Source organism: Palaemon carinicauda, chromosome 29 (genome assembly GCF_036898095.1).
Source record: "Palaemon carinicauda isolate YSFRI2023 chromosome 29, ASM3689809v2, whole genome shotgun sequence".
NCBI classification, from domain to species: Eukaryota; Metazoa; Arthropoda; class Malacostraca; order Decapoda; family Palaemonidae; genus Palaemon; species Palaemon carinicauda.
The window spans coordinates 82,914,863-82,932,188 of record NC_090753.1 but is presented as its reverse complement, the minus strand read 5'-3'; the positions used below and the strand labels follow the sequence as shown (position 1 = coordinate 82,932,188).

At 37.8% G+C, this 17,326-nt stretch overlaps 1 long non-coding RNA gene across 1 annotated transcript; it reads right to left on the bottom strand.

Moving 5' to 3' along the window:
* Positions 1–6,241: 6,241 nt before the first annotated feature.
* LOC137622844 (uncharacterized) lies at positions 6,242–15,425 on the bottom strand. Its single transcript, XR_011040494.1, has 3 exons — positions 15,355–15,425; positions 14,776–14,836; positions 6,242–6,665 (listed from the first exon to the last, which is right to left on the bottom strand). It is a non-coding gene; the product is annotated as an uncharacterized lncRNA (long non-coding RNA).
* Between the last annotated feature and the right edge of the window lie 1,901 nt (positions 15,426–17,326).

The window sequence follows — 17,326 nt, the reverse complement described above, 5'->3', positions numbered from 1 at the left end:
AAAGAACCAACTTCATAAATCCCGGTGTGTTTTAGTTTTAAAGAACCAACTTCATAAATCCCGGTGTGTTTTAGTTTTGAAGAACCAATTTCATAAATCTCGGTGTGCTTTAGTTTTGAAGAACCAATTTCATAAATCCCGGTGTGCTTTAGTTTTGAAGAACCAATTTCATAATTCCCGGTGTGCTTTAGGTTTGAAGAACCAATTTCATAAATCCCAGCGTGCTTTAGGTTTGAAGAACCAATCTCGTAAAATCCTATAAGCTTTAGTTTTAGAGAACGAATTTCATCAACTCCGGTGTGCATAAGTTTTCAAAAGTCTTAAAAAATTCCGGTTTGCAGAGTTAATTTTTGTTTCATTTTCAAAGATTTAATCTCCAATTCCCCGTGTGCGAAGCATAATTTTTTTTCTAGCTTTAAAAAATTTTAATTTCCGGTCTGCTTTAGTTTTAAAGAACCAATATCCAAAAATCCATTGCAAAGTGTCGATTTCTTTAGTTTTACTGATCCAATCCCCCAAAATCGGATGTTTGTGTGAATTTGATTTTTTTTTTTTTTAATGAACTTTATCCTCTAAAATCCGGTGTTCTAAGCGTAAATTGTTTTTAGATCTAAATAGCCATCTCCTAAATTCCGGTTTAAGTAAAAATTTTCTTTTTCAGTTTAAGAGCCAATCCCCTAAAGTCTTGCCATGCTCATTGTAAATTGAATTTTTTGTTTTGAAAAGCCAAATCCCTAAATTCCCGTATGCTAAGCGTGAATTTTTGGTATGAAGAATCGTAAACTCCGGTGTGCTTATTGTAAAATTATTATTTTTTTTTTTTGGTTTTAAATCAATTATGTAAATTCCGGTGTGCTTAGTGTATATCATTTTTTTTTTTGGGGGGGGGGGCGTTTAAATCATTTGTAAATTCCGGTATGCTTAGTGTAAATTTTCTATTTTTGAATCTAAATTCTGGTGTGCTTAGTGTAATTTTTTTTTGTTTTAAAGAATCGATTATCTAAATTCCTTTATTTTTAGTGTATTTTTTTTTTTTTTTTAATCTTGAAGAATCATCTAAATTCCGGCATGCTTAGTGTAAATTAATTTTTCATTTGTAGTTTTAAAGAGCAAATTCTCTAGATTGCTGTGCTAAGTGGTTAATTTAGTTTTTTTTTCCAATTCCAAAAAATCTTACAAATTGATACTCCTAAATTTCAGTGTTAATTTCTTTGAAACTCATTTTAAAATTTATCAGCAAGTTATTTTTAAAGTATAATGAATAGGCCTTTAAGTTTAGAATACTTTGAATACAAAGATTTGAACATTAATTTTTCTAAGTACTCGAATAGGATTTAATGTCTAGTTCTAAATCTATAACAAATCGTGACTGAGGTCTTCTTTAAGGTGGCTTAGTAATGTAGGCATTTATTTCAAAGGTCGCCCAAAGTTACTCATTTAAAGCAAGATTTTGTTCTATTTCAAATTGTCATAAATTGCTAATTTCTCAATCTTCTTGAAAGACTATTTCACGGAGGCTATAGTTGGTAGTTATTCAGCTTAGATTACTGGTTGAGAATACAGTTCAGCATTTACTTGCAATTTTAATTCTTTTTAAATGCAGTTCAGCATTTACTTGCAATTTTAATTCTTTGAGAATACAGTTCAGCATTTATTTGCAATTTTTGTTTTGAGAATAGTTCAGCATTTACTTGCAATTCTCATTCTTTGAAAATTCAGTTGAGCATTTACTTGCAATTTTAATTCGAGAATACTGTTCCACAATTACTTGCAATTTTAATTCTTTGAGAATACAGTTCAGCATTTACTTGCAATTTTCGTTTTGAGAATAGTTCAGCATTTACTTGCAATTCTCATTCTTTGAAAATTCAGTTGAGCATTTACTTGCAATTTTGATTCAAGAATACTGTTCCACATTTACTTGCAATTTTAATTCTTTGGGAATACAGTTCAGCATTTACTTGCAATTTTCGTTTTGAGAATAGTTCAGCATTTACTTGCAATTCTCATTCTTTGAAAATTCAGTTGAGCATTTACTTGCAATTTTGATTCAAGAATACTGTTCCACATTTACTTGCAATTTTAATTCTTTGGTAATACAGTTCAGCATTTACTTGCAATTTTCGTTTTGAGAATAGTTCAGCATTTACTTGCTATTTTCATTCTTTGGGTATCTTAAATTATTATGATTAAATAAAACCAATAAAACTTTGGTCAGTTAATTTTGATCAGGTAGCTTTGGACAAGTGTTCATTTTGGGTAGCCTACTGTAAATTTAGATACCTTGGCCGTGTTCATTTAGATACCTTGGCCGTGTTCATTTAGATACCTGGGAGTGTTCTTTTAGATACCGGGGCCATGTTCATTTAGCTACCAAGTCAAGATAGCTGGGCCGTGTTCATCAAGATAGCTGGGCCGTGTTAATTTAGATACCAGGGCAATGTTCAGCTAGCAAACGGTATTTCATAATTCAAACCCTTTGTTTCTTGTGAAAGCTAAGTCTTATTCTGCCAGGGAAATTTAATAATATTTTAGGCCAAATTGTACTTTTCATGAGAAATTTTTAAAAGGTAAATTTTTAGATACTCTCTGCTTTCCTTTTACAGCTTGAATGTCCCACAATAAATTTTCTAAAGCTAATATACTTTGCGGTGAAATATTTTCCAACTATTTAATTTTCTCTTTTCCCCACAGGTACTGCTGGTGTACTGTCGAGACGTCCTGTAGTAACAGACTTGTGGTAATATCCAACGTATGAGGATATCTTGAATTAGAAGTACCATGATTCCAACACATCGATAGATCATGAAAGAATTGCTAAGCATCACTATGATTTCATGATAAGTCTTCATAAATTGATGTGAAGTTTCACTAAAAATGCGGCGAAGGAGGAGGAGAGTAGCAGCAGAGCAAGAAAGGGAGAAAAGTAGCAGCCGCAGAGCAAGAAAGGGAGAAAAGTAGCAGCCGCAGAGCAAGAAAGGGAGAAAAGTAGCAGCCGCAGAGCAAGAAAGGGAGAAAAGTAGCAGCCGCTGAGCAAGAAAGGGAGAACAGTAGCAGCCGCAGCCGCTGAGCAAGAAAGGGAGAACAGTAGCAGCCGCAGCCGCAGAGCAAGAAAGGGAGAACAGTAGCAGCCGCAGCCGCAGAGCAAGAACAGTAGCAGCCGCAGCCGCAGAGCAAGAAAGGGAGAACAGTAGCAGCCGCAGCCGCAGAGCAAGAAAGGGTTAAAAGTAGCAGCCGCAGCCGCAGAGCAAGAAAGGGAGAAAAGTAGCAACCGCAGAGCAAGAAAGGGAGAACAGTAGCAGCCGCAGCCGCAGAGCAAGAAAGGGAGAAAAGTAGCAGCCGCAGAGCAAGAAAGGGAGAACAGTAGCAGCCGCAGCCGCAGAGCAAGAAAGGGAGAACAGTAGCAGCCGCAGAGCAAGAAAGGGCGAACAGTAGCAGCCGCAGAGCAAGAAAGGGCGAACAGTAGCAGCTGCAGAGCAAGAAAGGGTGAACAGTAGCAGCCGCAGAGCAAGAAAGGGTGAACAGTAGCAGCCGCAGAGCAAGAAAGGGAGAACAGTAGCAGCCGCAGAGCAAGAAAGGGAGAACAGTAGCAGCCGCAGAGCAAGAAAGGGAGAACAGTAGCAGCCGCAGAGCAAGAAAGTGAGAACAGTAGTAGCCGCAGAACAAGAAAGGGAAAACAGAAGAAAGTAAGTTAAAATTTAAATAAGCATGAATTTGCGGTTATAAATATATTCATATATACAAAAGTACTCTTTTATTCCAACACACCCGTTTTCACTTGAGGCTTTTGAAAAATACAGATTTTAATTTTGTTTATTTGATTCAACTTCACAGTATACATTTAATCAATTATATCTTAAGATATCTTAATCCTCAACTGGCAGAGATACTCGACCTTCGCCGTCATCTCCAATCCATGTAAATCTGCAATACCATCATTTTTGCAGTAACTATTCTGGGAGCGCACGGTCCTGCCACATCATTGTAACGTTTCGTTTGTACAGTACTTGTTCTCCTGATATTTAACAGATCACAGCCTGGTACTCCATATCTGAAATACACCTAATTGTCAATATATGTTAACAAAATAAAAAAAAATTAGTAAAACCGTTCAATTATTTCTTCATGTTTTAACAAAATAAAAAAAAATTAGTAAAACCGTTCAATTATTTCTTCTGTCATTTATGACAAATTTGAATAGGAAATCACTTGTAACAAATATGAATAGAAAATGATCTAGAACTATAAAAAACTTATCTTCGAAAAATGTATTCAAGCAATAGTGGTTTACTCAAAAACAGTTCGAGCATTTAAAGTATCTTGCAATATTCTATCTATAATATTCAGCAACTAAGTATAGACAAAGCTCATACTTGCCTTTATTTGTGTAAACCACAGCATGAACCATCAAGTGAATTAAAATTAGCTGCAGAATTTCCTCGACGGTGTAACTGAAAATCAAAGAGCGTTTTTTAATAAAACATGTTATATTTCGTTATTTTTACTTAAACATTTTTACTTAAACGTTACTTTACCCCTCAAATTATATTTACTCATTCCTCAAATCAATTAATATAATTTGAGGAATTAGTAATATAATTAATATAATTTGAGGAATTAGTAATATAATTAATATAATTTGAGGAATTAGTAATATAATTTAAGAAAGGAGTGTAATATAATTTAAGAAAGGAGTATAATATAATTTGAGTTAGGAGCTAAATAATTTCATTCATCGAATTATATACTCCACAAATTATCAACTACATCAAAATATTTTTAAACTATATACCTCAAAATACTCAAAATCTGAAATACTATATTTTAAATCTTAAATATCTAAAATCTAAAACACCTAAACCTATATTCAAAACAAAATAGCTCAAATTATATTTAAAACTTAAAATCTCAAATTACAAATTATATAAAACTAAAATACCTCAAATTATGTGTAAACTTATACTTCAAATAGACCTATACTTCAAATATTATCTAGTGAACAGAAACATGTAATTCGAACAATTTCGGACATTTATAATTATGTATTAGAATTTTTTTTTATAAGAAATATAAAAGTAAACATTTAATACAAACTAGGAATATTTAAAGTTGGGTTGAATTGAATAAGCTATACTTGCAGCTCTAATAGAACCATTTAATATTAAAAGCAACAATTTTAGCTCGAAGTCTATGTGGAGTCTTTAAAATCATAAGCCTTGAGCTGTGCCCATTTATGATGCACATTAATTTGGTAAACAAATGGCCTTTTACTCCAATAACAGTAGAAGTAAGTCCAATAATTTAAATTATTCCATCGTTTTACAACAGCGAGTCTTAATCATCAGCAATGAATTTTGAAACAACCTGGCCATTTATTGTTTTATCCCGTAGGGGGAAATAAGAGTCAACAGGTAACTAAATTCGGCTGACTAACTAAAAGGAGTATCAACAGGTAACTAAATTCGGCTGACTAACTAAAAGGAGTATCAACAGGTAACTAAATTCGGCTGACTAACTAAAAGGAGTATCAACAGGTAACTAAATTCGGCTGACTAACTAAAAGGAGTATCAACAGGTAACTAAATTCGGCTGACTAACTAAAAGGAGTATCAACAGGTAACTAAATTCGGCTGACAAACTAAAAGGAGTATCAACAGGTAACTAAATTCGGCTGACTAACTAAAAGGAGTATCAACAGGTAACTAAATTCTGTAGATTAACTGCTTTACACCGTCCATTTTGCTCATACATGTCTCACTTTCTGGCCTACTCACCTCTTTCTATTTTCTTGTCTTATCTGATTTTTTTTGTTTTGACACTTTTCCCGAATTTCACATCGCTGATAAAGAGCAACTGGTCTTACGCCATTCTCAAGTTCATAAGTCTAGTTGTTACATATCCCATCTGTAACATTTAAAATATGTAGTGTGTTTTCATAATTTAATGGAAACTTACTCACGTTACTTCATTACATGGTCCTTGAAAACAAGGAAATCGCACATTTTACTCTATCAATATTGCAAGGTTGCAAAAGTGACGTTCTAAAATCTTATATAAAGTTAGTTTTGACATCACAAATTCCAATTAATTGAAATATTTGTTGTATACCTAAGTATCTAGATAATATTACTAGGACATTACAATGATGTTTCACATTTAGATAATAGATTTACTAAAAACACTAATGAAAAAATCTTATGTTTTAAGCACCAACTTCGCCATTTTCAGTTCGCAGTCTATCAAAAACACTGGATTTAAGTCTGCAATCGATCTTGCCCTCAATTGAAAATATGAATAAAGGATTTATGAATAAGGACAAACTAAATTGAGAAAAATAACGTTTATTAAGTAAGAAAAATTGCTCCAGTCACAGTTAAGTGCACTGCTTTATAAATCATGTCTATGGAACATCAATGACAATGTCTACCAAGTACAAATTACTAATAAAACTAGCGATTTAGAATAAATTTGAAAGCTATTTAGTTACTGTAACAATCCAACAAGTTCATATATTAGTTCGAAGTCAACATCGTACCTGGAACTTCTAGAGTACTGACAATATTTTAACTTCCTTCACCAAAGCACAGATTCAGTTACCACATTCATAGCATTGGCCAATCAGTTTCAACGATAGATCTATAGCCTCTTCTGCTGGAAAGTCGTACCTGCAAAATGGAATTTTGAGAATTAAAATTGCACTACTGCTCATACTACCACTTTGTCAAACTAATGTTATCCGCTGGGATAGTGCTTAGAAAAATATTAGGATAAATTACTCAAATTTACATGATCTTTAGCAATAAAACAAGTCTTCTACTAATAATTTTAACAGTTCTAAAATCAAGACAAATCTTGTTAGAATAGATATGTTCAGACAAAACATAAGATGCAAGTACTTTCAGTTCGTATCTTTTTTAATCGTAAAGCTCATTCCTCTAAAAAAAAATTTCACCTACGAATGAGAGCTTGATTTTAAGTGGAAAAATTGCTAAATTCTAGATTTTCACTATAATAAGAACATTTAAATTTCAAGAAATATTACACTAACTTCCAGCAGCGGTAAAAAGTGTTAAAAATACCTCTGGCAGAGAAAGAAAAAGCACGAAAAAGTGCACTAGAAACCACAATGCTGCCGCAAACCTTTCCAGCAGCTATAAGCCTACTAAAATTAAGCTTCATAGTATTTTCTACTATACCAAAAAGTTGAGAAAATAATTTATTCAAATTAAAATAAGATTTTGGATGACTAATTTAGGCCTACAAAACCCATTAGCTAAATTGATTAATCGAGGAACTTAAAATCAGCTGACGTTCAAAATATTATGCAAAAAAGTCAGGGGTCCCAGCAAACATTTTCCTGACGTGCCATGTAATATAAAGTTAGAATAGTTGTATGAAGGTACGGTAGGAGCTTGTATGATCAAATGAGAGAAATATACGTAAAACATACGTAAAATAAGAATCAAAATGAGAGATGCATGTGTAAAATAAAAATCAATACAGGAGAATACGTGCAAAGACAAACTAGCATAATACAAGTTTGAAAATATTCTGATTTAGGATTTTAATCCTTGAATTAAGATAAGGGGTAATTTTAATGTAATACTACTGACATTCATTTCTAACTAAAGAAAAAGACAACTTCATTGAAAAATAGTGGAGCCAGTATTTACCACATACGAAGGAAAGTAATCCAAAGATAGTGAACAAAACTTGCATGATTTCGATGCAGAAGTTCCTAGATTTAGTATTAATTTTTGACTGAAATGACATTTAGAAGTAATTTGTCATTTTCCTAACATTATGGATTTGGATTTTGAGAAGGCATTGTTTTCTCAAAATTCTAGAGCCAGGGGCAGCGTCCAAGTTACGCAACTCGCAGGTGGAGTTCTTCCTTTTGAACAATGAGGGAGTCTTGACCCTCTCCTCCATAGGACAGGGACATTTATCCCTTGCTCAAACTTTTTACGAGGTAAACAACCCGCCGCTATTTAGCAGGAGTAGACCAACCACCCTGCTCATACACTTCAGTCTCTCTCCTTTTGATATTTGTCATGGGTTTGTAAGGTTAGGAAAAATTTACCATGTCATTTGATTTTAAACAAATACAGACCATTTGTTTTTTTACCATGGAGACTTGCCCCTAGGTGAACGAAGTCCAAAACCTTAACTGTCTGGGAACTTTACCTGGGCCTGGGGTATGACTGAACTCCTGCAAGTGAGATTGGGTACCTTTGTCACCTCGCAAACTTCTCTATAAAGCATGAAAGTTGGCACCCTGGGCAATAGAGCTATGTGAAAACTAGCAACAACTTTACCAGATAAGGATACTGGAGTGGGTAGCACTACCTTAGACATTGCCCAACTGCCTCGCAGGGGGGGCAAGGACAAAATGTCAGGCTATACGCGAAATTGGTATTACTTGTAGTCAAGAGGTATAGCAGCTTACTGTATTCCAGATGCTGTGCTCTTAGAGGAGATGAAATAAAGACCAGTCATTGCCCATTCATCCCAGACTATCACCGGGATAATGTCCCTCTTGACAAACTGCTATGTGTCCTGTAAGGGAGCGGAGGTAGCTTATACCACTACTTGTACTACCACTACAGGGCCTATGGAGAATGCATCCAGGCTCTTGAGGGTTATGACTTACAGATAGTTGGCCATAAGTAGTTTTGATGCTTCTAGACAACCGCTTGTAGGACCTGTACCAACTCAAATTTTAGGGACATACTAACACCACTTACACGAGATCTGGGTCTAATCTCTTGGAATGTAGTGAGGATTCAGCTCTCATTCTATGACCTGATTAATCTAGACTAAACTTTGGTTTTCAGGACTCCTTTTTACCTTACCCATGCTCACATTCATTGTGTGGGGGCAAGCTCCATAAAATTAGTTATAAATAGCTCCTCAGCACTCGCAAGACATAGTAACGATCAGGATCATCTATTACATGACAAATTGAAATCCAAAAGGGCCCGAACTTAATGACTGCTACAGCCATATTACAAGTCCTGGTAATGAACTTTGGGATGAGGGAGTTAATAACCCATCTCATGAATGGGTTTTGTCGTACGAGAGAGCATGCAACTCACCGATCTGTTGGGCAGAGGCCAGGGAGAGGAAAATAGTCATAAGAGCCAAGTCATATCTGAGGACTGTTGTAGCAGTTCATAGGGTACTCCTACCAGGGATTATAAACATGAACTACATTCCAATGTCTAACTTCTGACTAGGAGCACATAAGCTCAAAGCTCTGTATGAGGAAAGAATTCCAATGAGGATATGTTTAATTGTTCAATCTAAAGACAGGCTCAAGGCCGAGTGGTAGCCATTCACAGCCAATACTTGGAAGATTTTCCTCTATAGGGTACAATGAAAACTGCTATCATGGGTATAGTGGCATTGAGGAGAGTTTCCTTCCACGACACCAACCAGAGAAGATAGTCCACTTAGCCTGACAGATGACAATAGATGACTTAGATGCTCGATAACCTACAAACAATAAGTCGTAGGTAAGCAACAACATTGTGGTATATTCTCTGCATGAGGTTGTTTGATGAGGTTGGGAAGCAGCAGCAGCAGCTCTCGGTACCTCTGAGCACGAGTACGTCTAGGTACCATTCTGCTTGCTGGTACAGCAGAGCTATCAAGGTCAAGAGGACGGAATTTGCCTTTAATTTGTTGATATGTCTCCCATCACACAGAAGAGGGGAGGGGGATGTGTACAGCCAGATTGTCATACTGATAACGAAAGATCTTACAGATTTGCCAGGGGATTTAGCACTGATCAGTAAACACAAGCTTCTGCTCCAGAGGTGTCTTAAACAGATCCACCATTGGTGAACCCCACAGGTCAAAAACTTGTGCTTATTCAAGGAAGCAAAGACCACAACCAACTATTCGAGTCTTCCTGCTCAGATTGTCAACAAAGGAAGTCTTTCTTCGGCATTGTGAAGCGGGCTGACTGGGCAATCAAGTTTTCTTCCATTCTTCTTGGTATTCTCACAACCAGAAGGCGTAGCTGTGAAAAAACTACCTCCTTGTTTAAGATAAGCTGCTACTGTCCTGTTGCTCAAATACACTATTGCACGAGTCATGACCTATTTGAAGTGTTTGAGGGCCAGGAAAGCTGCTCTTTTCTAGGAGCTTATGTGACACTGACTATTTGATGATTTGGACCACAGTCCATGGGTCATTTATAGCAATAGGTGAGCCCCTCACCCTTTTTTTCATGCATTCATGAACATCAAATCTGGGCGAGTGTGTGCCAATCTACCAAGTATGTATTATTTACCCACCAACCCAGGTCTGTCTTTGCTCTGATGTTATCAGAACTTAATATTCCGGAGGATCCCTGTACAGACCAGGTGGTTTTCAGTTGCACTGGAGAGAAATGCATAGAATTACTGGTGGACCAGGCATTTCAAGGTGGTCAGGTCCCTATTAAGCAGAGCCACAGGTGTACTTTTAGCATCTTCCTTCTGGAAGGGAAGAGCCCTTCCTTTTAGTCTATTCTGTCTTGGGAAGGAAAAATCTTGTCTAAATGGGTGAATTTGCATCCTGAGATACGGGTTTGAGATGGTTTCAGAACTTCATGATTTATGATCTCCACATCATGGAAAAAAGAACCCTGGCTGTGTAGGAGAGAGTTCTCTTTAGTGTTTGCTAGAATGGCATCTAAGTAACGCAATACACGATTGCTGGTGTGAGCCCATGCTGAATCTTCACTGAACACTCATGAACACTTAGGCTGTGGATGGTAAAGCATAGCACCTTGAACTGATACATTCTCATGAATGAATCTTGGTACTTTATTATGAATGGCTTGTGATCTGGAAATACGCACCTTTGAAACCCAGTGTTATGAAGTCTTCTGGTCTGACTGCCCGTCTTACCGTATCTGTCTTCTCCCTCTTTAACAGTCTGTAGGACATCCTGTTCAGGTCAGAGGACCATGACCAGTCTCCAGACGCTTTCTATACACGAGACTAGAAGCACATAGATCTGGCAAGGACCTCAGATATGTTTGGACTTTCCTGAAAGGAGAGAGACTTCGCTGATCCCTTCACAAAGAACACATCACTAACTGAAGATTCAACAAAAGAGGGAATGAACATAATGGGATACTCCACACAGGATAGAGAATGAACTAACTGGGTACTCCACAAAGGATAGACTTAAAAGGATCAGCCTCCTGGCACCTCACCTCTTGCCACCTGTGCTTCAGGCATCCTCCCACCAGTGGGTTGCCCACCCACTGGTGGGAGGATGCCTGAAGCACAGGTGGCAAGAAGTGAGGTGCCAGGAGGAGTGTTTCCCCCACTGGGGGCAACCATGTCTTTCACCTCTACCTCTTCTGCCCCTTGCACACTTTTCATGAAAGTGGCTGCTTCGGGGACTAGTGGTGGACTGCTTCAAAGTAGTTGCTCCTTTTCTGTGTGTCCTTGTGTGATGGGGACGATCTCAGTCCCGAGGGCACCGAAGAGTAAGGGCAGAATGTAACAACCCTATGGAGGAGGGTTATGACTCTTCCTCCTGTGTTCTGCCACTAGGTTGATGTCTTCCTATCTAATCAAGGGAGAATTCTCCACTAGGGAGTTGAGTAACTAATGCTCCCTTATAAGGCACCTACCTCGAATTTTTAGAGAGTCACACCTCAAAATACACTTCCTCCACCTCTTGGCCAGACTGTGGGTGAGGAACTAAACTATACCCCCAGGAAAGCTAAGCAAGGTGGTGTTTATCACTTTCTCTGAATCTGCCAAATATTCATCAGATAGCCTACTGAACCAAATCAGTAGTCTACGAATCAACCTGCTAAGAACACTGCAGCCCCCTCTGTTTGTGGCCTATAGCATAAGAAAATGTGCGCGCTGCCAGTCTATTGAGGGAGCTGTATTAGAAACAATTGCTGGATCCAATAGTAAAGGAGAGGGATCATCCTCTAGAAAATCTCTATACTATCCTGCTCAACGAGGTTGACATCCTAGCCACTTTGTTAGACTTTCTTCCTGGCTCCTTTAATCATTGAACAGGGCAACTATCATCATCTTGCTGGTTCCAAAGGCTTGGCAGAAAAGAATAGGTCCCTGTCTTTCATTTGGGGAATGGTCCACTCTTCGCTCAAAGGCAGTAGCCTTAGAGGTCGTGGCCATTGGTCACACTCCAATGGTATGAAGTGTCGTCTTACAACTCGTCCAGACCCAAACTCCCACAGGCACCAGAGCTGGGTCAGGTTCGTAAATGGGATCCCAAGCAGGGGCCAGAGACCTGGAGGGGAGGTTCTATTCTGCCAGTAATACCTTTGACGAAAAACAAAAGAATTCTTGTGGATCCAAAGCCTCGAGATCTTTTGACGCCCTGTTTCTTAAGGATCTTCAAATCAAACCACTCCTAAGGTTGGCCAAGGAGGCGACGAGGGGAGACTTCAGAGAGAATTCTACGGACTACGAGGCCTGGGGAGGATCCGTCTGAACCAATAGACGCTCTGGAAAAGGAACAGCAGGTTCGGTTGCCACAAACTACCAGGGACAGCTGAATTGTCTGAATGAGATCAAAGCCTCTGCTGGTCCTAGGGAGATGGGTATCACGTGGGGAAGGCCTCTCTTGCCTGTGACTTCTCTTGTTATTTTAACAGAATACCCAGTTTTCCCCAAAAGGATCTTGTCGAGGATAGGAGACCTTATTCTGGGTATTTCTGATACCCAGATAGCGTTTCAGGAGGAGTAGCTTGAGGTGGAGGAGAATGTCTACCCGCTATCTTGCACATAGATGCGAGTAGACTTTCAGTCGAAGAGCTCACGTGCCTACCTCACCAGTGTATGGTGGGCAAGTATGTGTCAAGGCACACAACACTCCAAGCCAACTATGGCCTATCTACTAATTTTGGATCATCATGGACAGGTGTAAACAATTCATGAAACCTACAAGAGGTTAATGAGCTGCCTCACAATCCTAGAGGAGAAGGCAACCTCTGATGGAAACTAGCAAGGGAGGTGGAATGTGTGTGAATGGGACCTGCATTGCTCTCAAACATCAGAGCAATATGGTTCTACCACGTAGAAGACTCACGCATAACACCGAATTGTTATGTATTGCCAGACTAGATTGTCCCGAGGACATGATGGGGCTGAGACTGCAGATGGTCGGCAGCAACCATCATTGGATGCTACACTACTCAACTCCGAGAACCTGTAGCGAGTGTGCCTGCCTTATTACGAGGAACTCTAGGGGATGACCGTTCCAGAACAGAGCAACATTACTCTTAGGGTGGAGAAATAGTGCCAGTATTTCTCTTGCTGAGCAAGCTTTGGTTGCCGAGTTTGCCCAACAGTTAGCATGCTAGCTCCTGGGGAGATTGCAAGCCTGGCTGGGAATCCAAGTCCCTGCCAGCAATTCCACAGGTGGGAAAGGTGGTCAGAGTATGCCTCGTTAAGGGAGCAAAACACTCAGTCTAAGGCCATGGCCAATCGCAGCAGAGCAGATGTGCACTCAAAATGTCCCCCAAGCCTCAGCACCCCCAATAGCCATTCCTTATAGGGGAACTTCGAGATCTCCAAAGGAAGGCAAAAGTTGACGCATAGCATCATACAAGAGTACCCTTGGCAGTGGATGCTGCTGCTTTAATAGGGGATGCAACAGGGTTCTTCATACCCAAGGAATGTCCAGGGACAAACTCATCACACTCATCCATTCTTCCTCCAGAGGCCACCAAACAAGCTTTCTTAGCAGGGGCGACAGATGCTGGAGTAGGAATCAAATTTCTCTACCTCGAAGAATGCCCTGGAGAAAAGGATTCTTTTAGGCTACCACCATAGCCTACTGTACAGCTCCCACGCTGAGGATAGCCACTTCTGAATCTCCCTGCACATTGGTGTCTTATGCACTGATATAGGTGCTGTAATAGTGGCCTTCGATGGAAGGGCAAACTCACATCTTAGAAATCTTCATTAAGACAGATACCTGAAAATTGAAAACAAGGAGCAGGCACCTGAAAATGGGACACTGTTTGGAGCCATTGGAGCCAGTCTTTAAATAGGTTTTTAAAAGGGAGAGATCGTATGCTCTCTACCGAGCCGAAACTCAAGTGGAGAAATGGACTAGCCGAGTGTGTTAGGGTTAGTCAAAACAAGCTAACTAGCGGCTGGTAGTTTACCTTTTAAAATGTTTAAGGATATTTTCCAGCTACACCGAAATATATCCATGTTTAAGGATATTTTCCAGCTACACCGAAATATATCCATAGTAAGAGCAAATGGTTTGTATTTGTGTAGGAAGAAATAGTAGAAACATAAGAATACTAAAAATAAATTTTTTAGAAGACCCCACACTTGAATAAAACAGTACAAAGTGGGAAGGAAGGGGGGGGGGGCAAATATTTAGCGAAGTGTTTTAATCAAATAGCTTGCAGTATATTGACAAGACTGTATATTAGATACTCACAAGACCTTTAAAAAACGGCAAGATACTATCCATCCTTTTTTTTTCAAATATGAGACTACAAAAACAGTTTGATTTCTGCCCATTTTATAATATCACAGAATCCCATGTTACTGGAACAACTTTTGTCGAAAAGTTTTATTTTGTTATTAGTCTATTCCAATCAAATCTAAGCTAGCCTTAGACTCTTCGATAGCCAGCTTTGATGTAACTTGTTTTTACTAAAAATTACAAAAAGCTATTAGATATTCATGAATCGTGTCATTACTCGCGTACCCTTGATATTTACGTACATTGAATTAATATACAACCAACAAAATGCCTACTTACCATTTATAAACCATAGCCTGCATTGTCTCATTCAGATTTCCATATATGGTAATTTGTGAATCTGAAAGTACAGAAAGGAATGAAAACCTTCAACCAGAATTTTTTCAATTGCGTTGAATCCTATTCTATGAAAAACCTTATTTGTTATATATCACTCATTGTTATATCAAATTATACTTACAACATAAATGTCTTAAATTTAGAATTCTGAGACGTTAAACCCGAATATCTTTAGATTTAAAACAATTTCAAAATATGAAAACTTAAGTGTCATTCTATACCTGCATAGATAAAATAAAATCTTTTCAGCTGAGCAGTGTCTGGAGCCTATACAAAGTAGGCCTTGGAACTGCCATTTACTTATGCACAGTGAAATAAATTGAATGGCCTTTAACAGTTAATATTTATTAATGAAATTATTTCAATTATTTGCTTCATGGTAAATCAGTCTAAATCATTACCAGCAATAGTTTTTGAAACCTGACTATTTATTGGTTCATCCCGTTAGTGGAAATGAAAGAATATTCACTTGGTCAAGTCCCTTTTGCCCATACAAGCCTCACATCCTGGCCTACTTACCTCAATCTCAATTATTTCCAACTTGCTGTCTATCTCTACAACATTATTTTTAGTGAAACAACTTGCTGTCCGTCCATCTCTTCAACATTCTTTGAAGGGAAACTAATTTTCCCCAATTTCACATCGTATGAAGGGCAACATTTTCTTGAGTCAATTTGTCTCGTTCATAATTCCAGTGCATTGATACTGTTTATCTTCAACCTTTAATATTGAAAATACGTAAACAGATTCTTTTATATTTCCTGATCTTACAAAACCTGACACGTTACTCCATTTCATAGAGCTTGAAAACTAACATGTCGTTTGATCGTACTGTTAATGTTAGGTTGCTAGGTGACTTTAAAAGCTATAATCTATCACTAATTACAATTATTTGCAATAAGTGTCTTTTACCTCAAGTTTCCTGATATTAGTAAATTACGCTGTATGTTTCCCATTTAAGATGGTAAATAAGTAGGCCCTGGTCAAAATACTATTCTGAGGACTTTGTATTTCTAATTTCCCCATTTCAGTTCACAAATTCAAGCAAAATACGCTGGATTCATTTCACCAACCGACCTTTCCCTCAATTAATGCTATGAATAAAAAGTAAACGAAAATGTCAAAAAAAAAACTAAGCACTTCACAGGTGCTAAGTAAAATTTGCCCCCAAGCAATAGCAATGGCTGCTTAAATGTCTATCACTACATTATGTCTATCAGAGTACAATGGGTTACAATAACATTGTATAAAAGTGCAGTGGGTTGCAATTAAGTTGAGAGCTATTGGCATAGATGTATGAAGACAAACTTGAAATTTGCATTTAAAGCCCTGTGAAAAGTATCTTGGCTGTCAAGCAAGTAGCGGCTTCGTAAAAATAACATTCGCATTTCAATCCTTGAAAATGGCGGATTTTCAGAAAGTACTCGCTTCATAAAACTACATCGCCTTTCAATTTCTATTCAATTCCGCATGGAAATTACTTCAAAACTTCCAGACATAGCGTGCAGAAAAAAGCAAATTTGACTTGCAATGCCCGTGAAAACTTTCTTTGGACAAACTAGGCAAAATCAAAATAACAGGTAATTCTGCAGTTGAAAACCTAATGATAAAACTTTTCAGATTGGTATATGCTTAATTTCCTACGCCTATTGATGCAAAGGGAGTTTTTCGCTTTTTTGCCAGTACCTTAAGCTTTAGAACAGTATCTTGAGCTTTTGAATACATACTTCTCCATTCATCATTTCCTACTTAGTCCTCAGCCATGTAGGACTGGGCCTTTCAACTTCTAGTAAGTTGTGGGGCCCAGTTGAACGTGTGGTGAACTAATTTTTTAATAGAGTGCGAAGAGCATGCCCAAACCATCTCATCTACCTACCCCTCACCATGATCTTATCAGCGTGGCACTAGTAACTTAGTCTTAAGTTTCATTTCTAGTAAATGCAAAACCAGAAAATGTGCATTTAAATCCAAGTGCAAAATTTCATTTGCTTTACGCCAGGTACAAAATTAGTAAAAAATCAAATTTGAATGTAAAAGCCCTGTCAAAAAAAAAAAAATGTTTTACAAATTTGCATTTAAAGCTTTATGAAAATATTTAAGTTGAATTTGGCAAATATAATTAAGAGAAAAATAAGCAAATTTCAATTGAACCCCAGTGTAAACTTTCTTGGAAGTATGTTGGCCAGGGCACCAACCAACCGTTGAAATACTACCGCTAGAGCGCAATGGGGTACTTTTGAATAGCCCGAGTACTACATTAGATCCTTCTCTCTGGTTACCATTCAATTTCCCTTTGCCTACACATACACCGAATAGTCTGGCCTAATAAACCAGACAATACAAATTACCTAACAATTCTTCAACTGAGGGGTTGACTACTGCACTTTGTTCAGTGGCTACTTAATCCGTAGTAAGGGTAGAAGAGACTAGCTTAAGGTAAGCAGCTCTTCTAGGAGGACACTGCAAAATTAATCCATTGTTCTCTAGTCTT